Genomic DNA, 14,294 nt, shown 5'->3' with positions numbered 1-14,294 from the left:
TTAGTACTGTAATTACTTAACAATGACTCCGATACCACAGTAGCACAGATAAGTAGTATTTTAGGGTTGGATGTGTCATGAAAGCTCAGCTAATATAATAAGAGTAATATAAACACTCACTATTTTTAAAATATAGTTGGTGTTTTAATAAAAAACCCAGTGGAAATAATTTTGAACAGTCTACTAAAAGCTCTGTATTTATATACTTTTCCTTATCCTTCTGCTTTGTTTTTCCATAGATCTTCATCCAAACATGTTACAAGTTTTAGTCTCAAAACGGTCAAATTGATCCTGGGTAAGAACGGATTCCCAAGACCTTCAAATAATCATCAAAGATGCTGAAAAACATGACTAGTGACCATCTAGACCTGTATGGTGACTTGGTCTCTAAAATGAAAGCCTTGGTAATGGGAGACTTAGAAATTTCAATTGCCAAAGAAACACTCTAGCTCTTTAAAAGCATCACAAATCTGTGTCACTGATAACACTTAGAAATTTAAAAAAGATATTTAGTACTGTTGGCAAGTAATAACAGAATATTACTGTTTATAAATGACTGCAAAGTAAAATTATCTGGAGAGAAAATTTCACATTTGGAGCACTTATACAACATTCTGTCGCTGAGTAGAGGCTGAAGAGGTTTAGCTCAGGCTTTCTGAAACAAAATATCCTAAAGAATAAGGACTTTTACCAGCCTTGCACTAGGGTAAAGAGATGCTTCACCCGAGTCATCTGTGAGTTGAAGCTCACTGCAGTCAGAAAGATATGCAACTTTTGAAGCAACATCTGTCAGATTATGTGGGGATACCTGCACTGCTCCTAGTGCTTTTCTTTGTAATCACCCAGTGCTGAGTGCAAATATCCACTATAAAAACTTGGTATTTTACCAATGCCTCTTTTGTTAAGACTTTCTATATTTCAGTGAATGCTTGTGATAAGGGTGATTGCAGATTTTAAGTCAGCATTGGTACTCTGGAGTGGAAAGCAAAGCAGGCGTCCTGTTAGGAATCATAAACTAGCTTAAGTATTTATCATCTTTATTTCACACTCTGCCACTGATTCATTATCTCAAGTGAGTCACTTAACCTGCATAGGTCAATTAGATTGTCTGTAAATTATGCAGGACACCTCACAGCTTCATGGTTGGTATGAGGTGTTACTCATTTCTGGAAAAAAACGCTTGACATTCTTGGATAAATAAGAGCATAAATTTATTACTGCCAGCTAACGGGAAATTAGCTTATGAGGGCCATACTATGTGCTGTTTGCAGTCATTTTTGCATGATAAATGATTCTCACAAATAGTCATCAGTGATCAATGTCACTTTTCTCAATCCCTGCCCTGTTATTCGTACTTGCAAGCTTTTACATTACCATGTGAGAAAACAGGCATGAAACAAGGACAATAACTGTCAGTTCATACAGAACTGAAACAGAAATGGGCACATCGCATCCACAAAAATGAGATACAGAGTTCATTTTGTTCTGGAAATTAAAACAAATAGTAACTTTTTAGTGATTATTACTATGTCCTTGATTAAATTTCTTGTTTCTTGAAAAGTAGAACCAAACTGCGTAAGCAGTACTGAGTCCAAATACTTAGTTTACAATGTACTGTTATTTATTTGTCAGTTATGTTAGTCAAGCCCATTGAAGCTGTTTATATGGGGTTTACTGTTTTATTAGTACTAGCAGAAGGCGGAAACAGAAAGACTATTTACTACACAGTAAAAAGCAATATTTGGCATCATCAGGCTTAAGAGATACCAAGGTCATCAACTTTGAGTAAGGGAATACACTTTACCTGGTTGACCCACAGGACATATCTTGTTACTAACACCTTCTTCTGGGCTTTCCCCCCTTTATTTTAATTAAAACAGGACTAAACTATTTTTCAGTTTTGCTAAACAAACAGAAAACAGATCAAGCTGACAGAAGAAAGAAAAGGTCTTTTCTCAGGAGACACTTCTTAAATGCATAACCTTCAATTACCTTACCTTCAATAACCTTTAGTTTCTCTAGGTACAACACGAAATTTTGTTGAATTCAAATGCAATTGTTTTTTAAACGGGCAAAGAACTGTTTGAACTATTATTGATACACCATCTCTTACATATCAGCTAGACACACAGAAGCTAGTCTATGAAGCACTTCAAAGCCTACCTATGTAGCCAAAACTGCTCTTTAAGACCTATAGACTCATACTGCTACTGAAAGCGATTCACACATCCTTCCTATTTTTCTGTCCTATGAGGCTGCACAGTAAACCAAACCAAGGACTCAACTGATTTTCTATTTTCTCTGTTGTTGGGGTTTTTTTTAGTGCTGGGAATGTGTGAGACGGTGGTGTCGGATCCCCAAGGGGCAATATCAGGCCATACTGTCCCGCCCTGTACCTTGCCCATGGTACAGGGCATTTCAGCTCAGTCCTGGGCCATCAGTTTCTGTATCAACCACTGACTCTGGCCCCTTCTCCTTCGGCTCCTGCCCCAGGCCTTCAGTTGGACCCTGGACCTGGGACTTCCCTTGGATCCCAGTGGCATGACGTTATCCCTGTTACTGGCTCTGCCGGCTGCATTTAGATGCTGTGGAACTTGCACCTCGTCTGTGAGGGCACAGCCTTGCTGCTCATCAATAGGTGTTGCTCAAGTTGATATAACCACATGTGAAACTGCTACCTAAAAACTAGGCAGAGTTAATCCATAGGAAATAAAAATAATGTCTGTATTACCTCTCCAGTTGTACAAACCTCAGTAAAAATGAAATCCTAAGCAATTCTGATATTTAAACAATCCTGTTTGTTATGTGAGATAGCACTTACTAAAACAAAGAACTATTGCTTCAGGTCTTCTGCAAAAGCAGTTACAGTAAAGTTAAACAGTTCCATCACATTTTAAATGTTTGCAGTCTAACAGCTAGAGAGGCACTTCATTAATTTCAGTGAGAAAACTTATGCAAGAAATCTATCCCTACCCTAATAACTTCTTGATCCTTAATCTATCTTAAGAAAAGACATTATGGCCCTCCCAGCTCTCATGCTAACGACAGACCAGGAAAACTGACAGGGATGAGCTGACAGGGTCTACCTCCAACACAGAAAGTAACAGCAGTGTGGCCTATCACATTTCTTTCAAAGGATGATTTTGTACTGCAGCAAAATAGGAGCATGATCGTGAAAAGCTTCTAAAAGCAGGAGCTATTCCATTCCATTTCAAAATGCTGAAGAAAGGTGTTTCACGATTTGAAAGGTAAGATTCATTTGACAGAACCCAGAAAGGCCTCATTTCAACTTTATATTGCTTTAGTACAAAAATACCCAAAACAACTCCTTTGGGAGTTTTAGTATGCATTAGACTTGAATGAATCTTAACATACAATTTTCCAACATCTTATTGGATATTTTATTTTTTAAATGCCTCCTGCCTTCCAAATTCTGTTCCACAAGCTACCAATTTTACTGACCACAGATCATGATTTACCAACTTGCCCCACTCCAACCACAACACGATCTTTGTCTGCTTATCTAGCACAGATTCTTCTGACTCCCATCACAAGATGAAAAAAGGGACAACATTTATTAATTGGATGGTGTCTTGAACTAGACTTCAAGGATGATTGTTGGCAGACAGTATCTACCACAAGACCATAAAATAAGTATGTACTTTTCCTATTTTCTTATTTTCTAAGTACCCTTTTCCAGTTGTTTATTGTATTTGCTCTTCCCCCCAGCCAATCTAACTCTGTATGTGTACTCCTTTGTCGTGCTTCTGATTTAATTTCTCACACTTAAAAACAGTTTTCAGAAAATGCTTATTTGGTCATTTAAAGGTTTCCTGCAACCTTAAACAGCCAAGTGTAGTTTTACAATATGATGTAACTAATAAAAAAGTCTAAAACTCCAAGAGGAACCTACCTTTGAGCACTAATCTGAGCAACATTTCAGTTCCTCTCTTGTCTCTGTTGAGAAGTATTGCAAAATACTGAGGGGAACTGCAAGAACCTCAACTGTGGCAATACTAGGTTGGATCTGATGCCAATCTATTCAAGCAACTGGCATCTTGACTGGGCCCAAAACCAAAAGCAGCCCTTTGGAGATAGAGGCTACGAACCATAAAGCAGGGTGGCCTGAGACAATCTGGATGCCATGTCAGTCTTTTCCTGACCTCTAGTAGTCAAAAAAAAGAAAAAAAAAAAAGTTTTATAGAGGCAGAGAATCTAATGCTCCTAGCTTAGGGAAAATGCATGCTACAATATGATGCAGCCATATGGTCCACACAGCTAATTTTTTCCTTTAGCTATTTGTGTGGTAGCTTTTAATATCTGCTCTATATTTAGCACATCAATATTTAAATATTATGCTACTTCATCATACAACTGCTTGTATGAAAGTAGTTGATTTATTGTTTCAAAAACTGCAGTGGTTTTGGTTTACTGGAGCTTGGGTTTTTTTATGAGTTTTTTGGTTTTTTTTAAAGAAACCTAATATTCCACTCTCATTGACCAGAAGTAATACATATATTTGAAAAGTGCTGCTGTTTGATTATACAGAATACTAAGACATGTTGTAAAGAAACAAGAAACAAAAATAAATCCTTCTCCCAAAGAAACTTCAATAAAATTAGAGTACATTCCCATTTGAGTTTCAAATTGAAAATATTTCAGGGATTCTTACAAACCATTTGGAACTGCAAAGTAAAACTACAGTTATGTTTCCTCAATGTAAAAGAATTATCAGTATAATACCCCAAAGTAAGGTAAAACAATTATACAGAACAAGCTACTCTTTCTTGTTCCTGAAAAAGGATGTGAAGGCAGAGGGGCAAGCAGTACGAGAGCAGGAGAGGAAAGAATGAAACAGAAAAATTATTCGATCATGTTCTCTGCTTAAAAGTTTATCATTATTTCGAATTACAAGCAATCTATACTCCCAAAATACAGTGCACTACCACTGAGTTATGAGCATTTGGATATATCTAGCCTAACAAAAGAAAATAAGGGTCAGATGAAGCCAATGGCAGTGATAGACATGGTAACTGTAATTCATCTTCAGCCCCCAGTTGGATACAATGTCCATTTTTTCAGTCCTTACATTACTAAAAATAAACATCTTGTTTAAATTTCAAGTATGCTCTTCTCATAACTTCCATAAGGGAGTTTCATCTTATTATAATAAAACATTTCTATTAAAAAAAATTACTTAGAAATTTTCTAACAATGAGATATGGGTCTTGTAAAAGACCATAAGAATAATTGATGTAAAATACTTTTTGACGCTGTAAGAAAGAATGTACTGAACAAAGAAAAACAGTAATTAAAATTTTCGTTACAATGCTATAATTAACACGTCATGTATAACAAACTTCACAATTGTAGACAAAGAATATCAGATGAGGGCAAAACTTAGTGTCATCTGCTATTTGCACTTAATTAGCAACCAAAAAGTTGCAGAAAATTTTTATCAGTTTATAAAACCATGCTTTTTCACAATTTAATCTTGACATGGAAAGAAGAAGGTGTTACGCAGCTTTGTATTAAGTACTGAGGTATTGAAGAATGCCTTGGAAAAAAGCAGGCTAATATTATTTATCTTGAATATAAGTAATGCATCTGTGCATGCAGAAGCCAAGTGAAACCAAATCTCTTCATGTGTTCATTTCGAAGTAAAGGCAACTACCTTGCTCAGAATATCCTGTGGCTCAGCAGATGTATTGAAAATCATCAACGTGGTTATATCCAATTGCTAGTCAGGCCTTCCAGAGTCGAAATACACGCAGTCATAAATATTAATGTGTGTGCTTTTCTAGACCTATCTTCAAATGTTCCATCAAATTTTCTTTAAATGAGGAATAACATAAAGGAACACATTTTAATAGGCAAAGCAAAGCAAAGCTCAGGCAACTATTAGGTAAAAAATGATATCCCAGAATCCTTTAGAGAATTTAACAGCTTCTGCTTCCCTAGACTCTGCATCATTGACATGTTTAAATGCTGTACATCAACAAAGTTTTCTCTAGGAAATGAATCCGTTGAAAAATAACAATGCTCAGAAAAAACACCTCGGGTTTAGAGGTGGTAAAGAGAGAAATTTGGCACATGATAAACTAACATGACAGCTGATGTAAAATGTAAAGTCTGTGTGGCTAAAGGATTCAGCAGAATTTAGGGAGGCGATATGAAGACTTTCTGTAAACAGAAATCTCATGAACATACTGAGTTTAAAGCAGAAGAATGAGAGAATTAAATTCTTCTTGTACATAAATATATTCTCCCAGGAAGGGAGAACGGCACATGAACCGTGCAGAATAGGAAAAAGAAAAGAATCTTGAAGTAACAAGACCCCAGAATCTCAAAGTAACAAAAACGAATAAATGTTTTGACAATTAAAGTTTGCTTTCATTGCAAAGATCTGTCATTTAACAAATGTAGCACAAAAATTAGAACTTCTTTTAGGCTTCAGCTTTAATATAGTATTGAAATGCTCTTAAATGGTAAAATAAAGGAAATTCACACCTTCATCATAAAAGCAGCCTACCTATTTACACACAAAACAGTGGCCTCAGGTTACATAATTTCAAATGCTTTTCTTCTCAATATGAATAAAATTCACCAGTGAAAGAAACTAGACAACCTGAGATTATACCAGAGGATTTTCTATATTCTTTATGCTATATTACACAGCATAGGTTTTATTTGTCAAATACAAAAGATAAATAGCAGCATCACTGCAGTATCCATTTTTATTTCCATATTACAGGTGGTAAAGTAGCTTTAGTAGCTTTTCCAAAGGAGTATTTTTATTTGAATGACAGTAATATGGGTTAATAAAAGATCTCAGAGGAGCCCTTTTCTGGAACTTTAAAGGCAAATTCATTAATTGGAAGCAAACCTACAAAACTTTTTATTTCTGTCTGGGTAATTTCACATGTGCATTGCTAAGTATCTTTCAGTATATCATAACAATTGTAGATTCCAGAAATAAAACACTTTGGTGAAGATTTCTTTATGATCTGTTGAGTCAGAACATACTGAAGTCTAGTGAAAATGACATCTACCATCTATAAAGGGGAATAACCTGATAGAAATGGATGCATTTATTTTGAACCTTATACTGAACCTACAGAGAATGTCAAATCAAGAACTGGAGGCATTTCCCATACATTTAGGCTTCAAGAGAAGATGGAGACAAGAATGATGAAACTACAGGGGAGGCTGGACAAGGTTAATTAAAATAGATGTGTACTACCAGTGAAATACTGTCATACTGCTGGTGCTATGCAGCTGTGAAGACCACACCAAATATACATTCACTTTTTACATGTAAAAATCTTGACGTCATTGGTACATACAGAACGTATCCAATGTGTATTCCATGGGATTTTTCTTTTTTCTTTTTTTAATTGAAATTTGCTTCTTTATAGACTTGCACAGGAGCTAAAATGATCTGTTTTAATACTTTCCATTACCTTAAAAGTACAACTCGATGTATACAATCTACAATATGGATAATTTAAATTCAACAGGCACTATAATATATCCTTGCAAAATATAGCTTTTCCTTACTGTAACTAAAATAATAATTAAATTCTTACTAATTATATAGTTGTTAGTACTTCTACACTAAAAAGCAGGAAAAAAAATCTGCCAGTAAAGCTGCTTGCATTTTGCAAGCCATGTAAGTAGTGTCTGAATTGACATTTCTCTAAACAACTTTCTGCCTTCACCAATGTGCCTCACACTAAAATTAAACACGGCAAGAACACCATAGCCAACGTAACATCTAAATGTGATTGCTGAAAAATACCACATATTTTTATTATCGGTACATCCATTTATTCCACTAAAATGTGAAGGCTACAGGTTGCCTTAAAAATCTCACATAGCACATGGTGCACTCACGAAGGAAACTTAATGCTGTTGCTAATCAAGTCTACTCTAGAATATGATGACTTTTTTGTTTCTGTCACCTAATCATTACTATTGCTGCTACACAGTGAGCTTCCAGAACTCAGGTAACATCTTCACCTTGTCCTGCCTGATGCTTTTTAGATTAATCAGTTCTGAGAGGTATTAGCTCAAGAGTCGGTGCACAATATCCAACCCATCTCCTTGGAACAGGATCCTCATCAACTATCATCATGGAATTTTCAAAAGTGTCATTGCTTAATAAGGAAACCTCATAAGGAAATGCCAAGAAAAGCAGCAAGTTTTACATCCCATTCTTCAGGTACCCTGCTAGCTTCTACAAAACCACACTTCCTTATTTGGGATACAGAAGAGTCCAGAATCTTCCTCCAAAAGCCTGTCCTCTCTTTCAGTTTTTTCTTGGGATATCACTTGTAAGAGATTGTGACACTGCCCTTTCAAGTAATAGCGCAATGGTAGGATCCCTTTCCTAAGATGTGAGAACCACAGGGTAAGTGCTGTGTGCCACTCAAACAGCAATTGGTTATGATTTCTATTAACTGAAAATTTCTGAAATACTGTAGGGGCAAAAGACTGGACCAGGGACCTGCTTCTCTTCACCTTCTGTTTTCCTTCCAGAGCCTTCTCAAATGCCTGACAAATCTTAATTTCTCTTCTATAGATTGATTTCTCGTTGATTTCTTCCCTACAACATTTTCATGTGCAGAAAGAGGGCAAATGACTAACTTAGGTTCTCATCTTGGGACCATTTCCTTGCAACTGTAAGATATGACTATAAAAAAGCTTCAGAAAGAAGCATCTCCAATTCCTTTGAGCAGTGGTCTTATTGTGCAGGCCTTGTACAGAAAGAAATTTGCCTCTTTAGCAAATTTTCATTCCCTTCCCTTCTTTTCTAGCTCTCAACACATGAGTAAGAGAATACATTAGGGATCAGCCCTTCGTTGCTATGTCTTCAATCTATTTCTTGTGCAACTGCAGGAGACAGACATGTTGGGAAGAACAACCTCTGACTCCCGGGTTCAGGATGGTGCCACCATGCTCAGCTGCACACGCATCAGGCACTTGGAGAACTCCCCTTCATTACAGTGTGACTTACATAGGTGCTTAGGTGCTTTCAGGACCAGGTGACAATGCTCCAATCTATGTATCAATGAGTTTCCATGATCACTGTTTTGAACCTGTGCACCTTAATTTTACTCTTATCCTACTGTTGGTTTCTATGTGCCTTTATGAATCCAGGTGTCACGCTCACCTTTTTCTGATGTGAAAGTGTTTGGGGTGTTGGGAAGAGCTGAATGCTGCAACACAGCAACTAATGTCATCCTTCAGCAGAAACCAGAATGGCACAAGATTTCACTATGACATCTGGAAGAGGTAAATGCTGTAAGAGTATGGGGAAATCAGGAACTCAAATTTGGCGGAAGCACATTTCTCCCCTCTAAAGCACGCGGAAAAACGAACTAGTAAAAATTTAAGTAACAACACAGTCATATTTAAACTTAACGCAAAATCGTAGTATATGAAGATATTGGAGAGAAAATTTCATCTGTGGCTTCCATGTTCTAATATGAATACATGTGTACTGAAAGGTGTTCTGCAAATCTGTAACATGGGAAGCACAGAACTGTGATCAATTGCTTGCATGCAATTATCACAAATATCTGATGTTATTAGCTGCTGCAACGTTATCACTTGGATAATTACCTGCACCTGTTTTCTCACTAAACGGCTGTATACATCATTACATTTTCAATGAGGTCCAGATAGGATTTTTTTCCGTCATGCTACTGAAATACAGCTGATTGGAAATGTGACTTCTAGATGCAGAAAGCATCATGTCAGCTGGTGAGGGAAATAACTATATTGCTTTAACACTGAGAACAAAAGTACCGAGCTCTTTAATTCAGCTCATGAAGTTCCATGAAAACCTTTTAATTGCTTCTTCTCTGACTCTGAGTTCTGTAAGTATATACAAAGGATTAAGACTGTGTCTGATATGTTGGGAAATACCAGAGGACTTAAATACAACCCAACCATTTTGCTTGTGCAATAACTGAGCTCTGCTGCCACATTTGCCACTTGACAAACTGCCATATGACTCTCCCCAACTTGGAAGCAAAGTCCAAAAAGTGTAGAAATCTGGGAGCACTTGAAGACACATTGGAAGCAGAAATTCTAGGTGGCAATATGTAGTCTCCTAAGTGTGCTGCTTTTGGCTGAACCAATTCCTTTCATTGGAAAAACGTTGTTTATGCCCAGACACTAACTGTCTGCAAAATTTTAGCCATTTTCCAGTACACTTCTACTGTGTATCAGATTTTAAAATACTACAAAAAGCACTTCCTATGAGGCTTGATTAAGGTTAATGAAGTAATTTAAACCACATAATTCTCTGGTAAAAGAAGAAAGATAACAGGAGATGGTAAAAACACATTGTTTTTTAACTGTGATGAAAATATCAGCATACAGGTCTGGTTTTTGACACTGATGAGGAAGAAGGTTTCTTTACCACTATCTTGTGCTTCAGAGTAATTTCAAATTCAACCCAAAGAACCAGTATTCTGCGAACAACAGGCTTGCCAAATTGCTTTCTGATACAGCATTTAATGACCTCTGCCTGAAATCAATGATTTTTTGGCCATTCTTACTACAGTCACAGCTAGACCTGCTAACAACATACTATCAGTCATAAATGCTTGCCAACAAATTAAGTGCTGTAAGAAGGGATGAAAAAACCTCCCATAAATATAATTGAGACAAGAAATCCCTCTTAAATTTCAGCAAAAACCCTAATGTTTGTGCTCCTAAAAAGGAGTGACGGAATCCATCTCCAGCTCACTGCCACTGACTTCCAACTCAGGAAACAACTGACTTAGGCTCTGAAATGGAGGCAGTCATGTTCCCCACTTTAAAGCCTGTAGATATAAGGAAACGTTTTGATCCACACTTTATTAGTTTCTAAAGGGCAGGATGGATGAGAAGAAATCTAATGGGATAAGTATGAGACTGAAAGAAAAGCCCTGAAGACTGCAAGAAATTAAGAGGCTTTTTTTTCCAGTAGATTAATTACTAAACAAGAAAAAGCTTATTTAGGAATACTCTGGTTATTCTCTTTTCTCCTGATCCTGCAATGTAGTGAGTGCAGCTCCTAGAGGAGGATCTTCAGACTCACTGTTTATTTGCATTCCTCACAGGCTTTTTACTGGCCACAGCTTTGTAGGAACTGGTATTTTCATTTTTCAACAGAAGAGAAAAGCCAGGCAAAAAGCACAAAAATTGTATTGCTACTTAACACAAGTCTGCCAAAACTAGAGCAGAAACTGTAGCAGTTTCAGTAGAGACAGCCATGGCACGGTGCTGTAACATGCCTTCAGCACTGAGTACCTAGGGAACCCTACACTAAAGCATGTGCTACTTCATTTATAATTTTATAGAGTCTCAAACTACCTAGATTAAAGCTTCCTGAGGTACATTTACATGTCTTGGGCATATACCCAGGACAGAAAGTTTACATTCTTCCCATGGTCTTTCCTGAACCAAGAGCCCCCACCAGAAGTAAATTTATTTTTCTTTTCCAGACCAATATTCCACTTGAAAAATGCCAATTCACCAGAAGGTAATGAAAAAAAATATTTTTTTTACTGGTTTTTCACCATGAAGCACTTTGTCTCTCTCCTGTTGGGATTCTCTTACCTCAACTTCCTCTCTCCTGTTGGGGTACTCCTACCTCATCTGAAGGAACTCCTCATGAATACTCCAGAAAGGTAAAACAAACACACAAACAAAAGCCCACTTATTCAGAGTAGTTCTACTTTTAATTTAGCAGGGAAATATGAGACTAGATTCTGATGCACTTAACCAGCAGGATAGTGTCTGGCACTATGGGTGGAAGACGGTGAGGGAGACTGGGTTTCCAGTATATAACAGTAAAACTTTCTAATCCTAAACATTTTTGTTGTCAAGAAATCCATTGTAAACTCAGCTCCAGTGTCTAGCTTATTATGGTAGCTGCTTCTCAGCATATATGATGGCAGGTGTTAGATATAACCTCAGCAGGAGACATGTAATCACAGCAAGGTAAATGAATTAGGCTAGAGGACTTGCTTAGCACTCTGCAGCACTACATGGTGTTACACAGAATTACCCTCAGCAGTCAACGTTATCTTTCAGGTTACTTTGAGAATACTCTGTTTTAATGAGAAGTGACTTCCCAGATCTTTCATATAGCCTCTGTCTCTCTTCAACAGAAGAGGAGAGTTCCTCAAATATTAAAAAAATGCCATAATTTATTATATCACCATTTTCCAGCCAAACATCTTTAACAAATCTTTATCATCTATTGGTGGTTCTAATGCAGTGTCTCCCACTTAATTCCGCAAGTTGTAGAATGTTCTGCAATTTTGTACTCAAATATGAGAGGGCTGATGCAACTTGTAAGCAAACAAGAAAACTGATATGCCGAAGTTAGTTACGAACACTACAGAAACCCCACTGCTTCAAATTAAAATTTGAAAGTCAGTAATCTATGTTAAGTATTACCTCATGAGCCACACTGTTCATATTCAAAATATTTTGTTCTATAAAAGAAGAAAAAAGTGTAAACTAAAAAGTCATATGTAGAGAACATCTATAACAAAAGAGTAAGGAAATCATTAGCACTAATTTGTTTGAAAGCTATTAGGCTTTTTGTATTAGCCTTCATTTGTAGGCAAAATACGTTAAAATAAATTGTCTATTTTAGAGTTAAGAAAGCCAAGAACATTGTCTGTCAGTGATTCAGAAAATGGGTTTCTGATGTTAATTAATCTTTTACTTCCCTCAGCAAGAATATTGGATGCTCAATGTTTGTAATAAACACAGAATTTGTGTGCCAGGTTTTGAAACCTGTAAGTCAGATCAGAAGTTACAAAAATGACTGTAAGATTTCTGTAAGTTATAACAACAAGCAATACCTCAGACATAGCTGGTGGCATTATTTTGGTTTTTGAACAAACACGTTAAATGCCCTACTCACTAAGTCTTTAGGTGTGTTTTTAAAGTAGCTAACCCCTCCAGTGCTTGCATGGCAGCACAGAGGTAGCTGGGTCCCTATTCTGGCAGTTTGCTCGGTCTGATCTCCATGTTGCTCCATATTGGCAGCAACTGGTATTAATTTACACAGTTAATTGGAAACTGGCTTGAATGTGTCAACATGAACTGGAGCTGCTTTGCCAAAAGGCATGTCCTTAATGGCTGCAGCTATTACCTGGATGTGCGATAAAATGCTAAGCATGCTAGTGTTCCAGGTCTAGAAAATTCTGTGGAAAAATTTAACACAGTGAGCAAGCTGCAACTCCCACATCTTGATAGTACTTTATATTATTTCTTGATAGCATTCAAATGAATTAAAAATACAGCTATTTAAAGTAATCTGGGGGAAACAGGATTGAATAAGAAATATACTGGATTATCTTCAATATGAATGAAAACAGAAGAAAAGCAGCCCCGCTAACATAAAACATAAATGCAATGCAGTGCTAAAAAATATTTAATGACAAAGTATTCATCACAATGGAAAATCAAAAGAACTACAACTTCACATGGTAAGACACTAGAGTTGGCTTGAACCGCACGTTTGCCAACTGATCACTTTATCTGTCTTTTTAAAATGGATCACAACTCTTCTATGCACAATTAAACAACAATGTACATTTTTCACACAACTACTTCACATTCTACAATATAAAATACTCCTTTGAATCACTGTCTAGTTTATAGGACACCTGCTAGCTATGCATGTCTGGTTACTAGGTCATTTAAAACAATAATTAATATAAGCATTTTCTGCAGACGTTGCATAGGCATTGCTAAACATTATGCAACATTAGATACTCAGAATACAAATAAGAATACTAGGCCACTCAAAAAATCACATATAGCCATGAAAATCATCTATTTTCACCTCAAATAGCACAAACAGAATCCTCATCCTGGCTACAACCAGCACTATATTAAACACAGAAGGTTTCATTGCAGGAAACATCCCTTCAACGCACTGAAAGGCAGCCTGTGAAGATTTGATTTTTATTTGGATTTGAACTGTTTTAAAACGAATGAAAGGCCGATGCCAGTGACTCATTGCAAACGCAGTGACATCCCCTTAGAGATATCAAACCAACCACTGCCTTGAATAAAAATTATGCTACTGTCCTTTAGGAATCAGCTGGAACTGCAAAACACTGTGGAAAGATTTTACACAACTGAACACAGTGTTTCATAAAAAAAATAAATGGACATGAATAAAATTATATCCAGCAAATGACAAACAGAGCAGACTCTTGACAATATTTGTATTTCTTATCAGTAATCCATAACATTCTAATTGCATCGCT

General features: G+C 36.6%; 1 protein-coding gene across 10 annotated transcripts in view; it reads right to left on the bottom strand.

Moving 5' to 3' along the window:
* Positions 1-14,294, bottom strand: part of PTPRM (protein tyrosine phosphatase, receptor type M) — a 459,625-nt gene that overhangs the window by 336,395 nt on the left and 108,936 nt on the right. The gene's annotated exons all lie outside the window — the stretch shown is intronic.

Source organism: Corapipo altera, unplaced genomic scaffold (assembly GCF_003945725.1).
Source record: "Corapipo altera isolate COAL_440 unplaced genomic scaffold, ASM394572v1 24, whole genome shotgun sequence".
Taxonomy (NCBI): domain Eukaryota; kingdom Metazoa; phylum Chordata; class Aves; order Passeriformes; family Pipridae; genus Corapipo; species Corapipo altera.
This window is presented reverse-complemented; position numbering and strand designations above follow the sequence as displayed.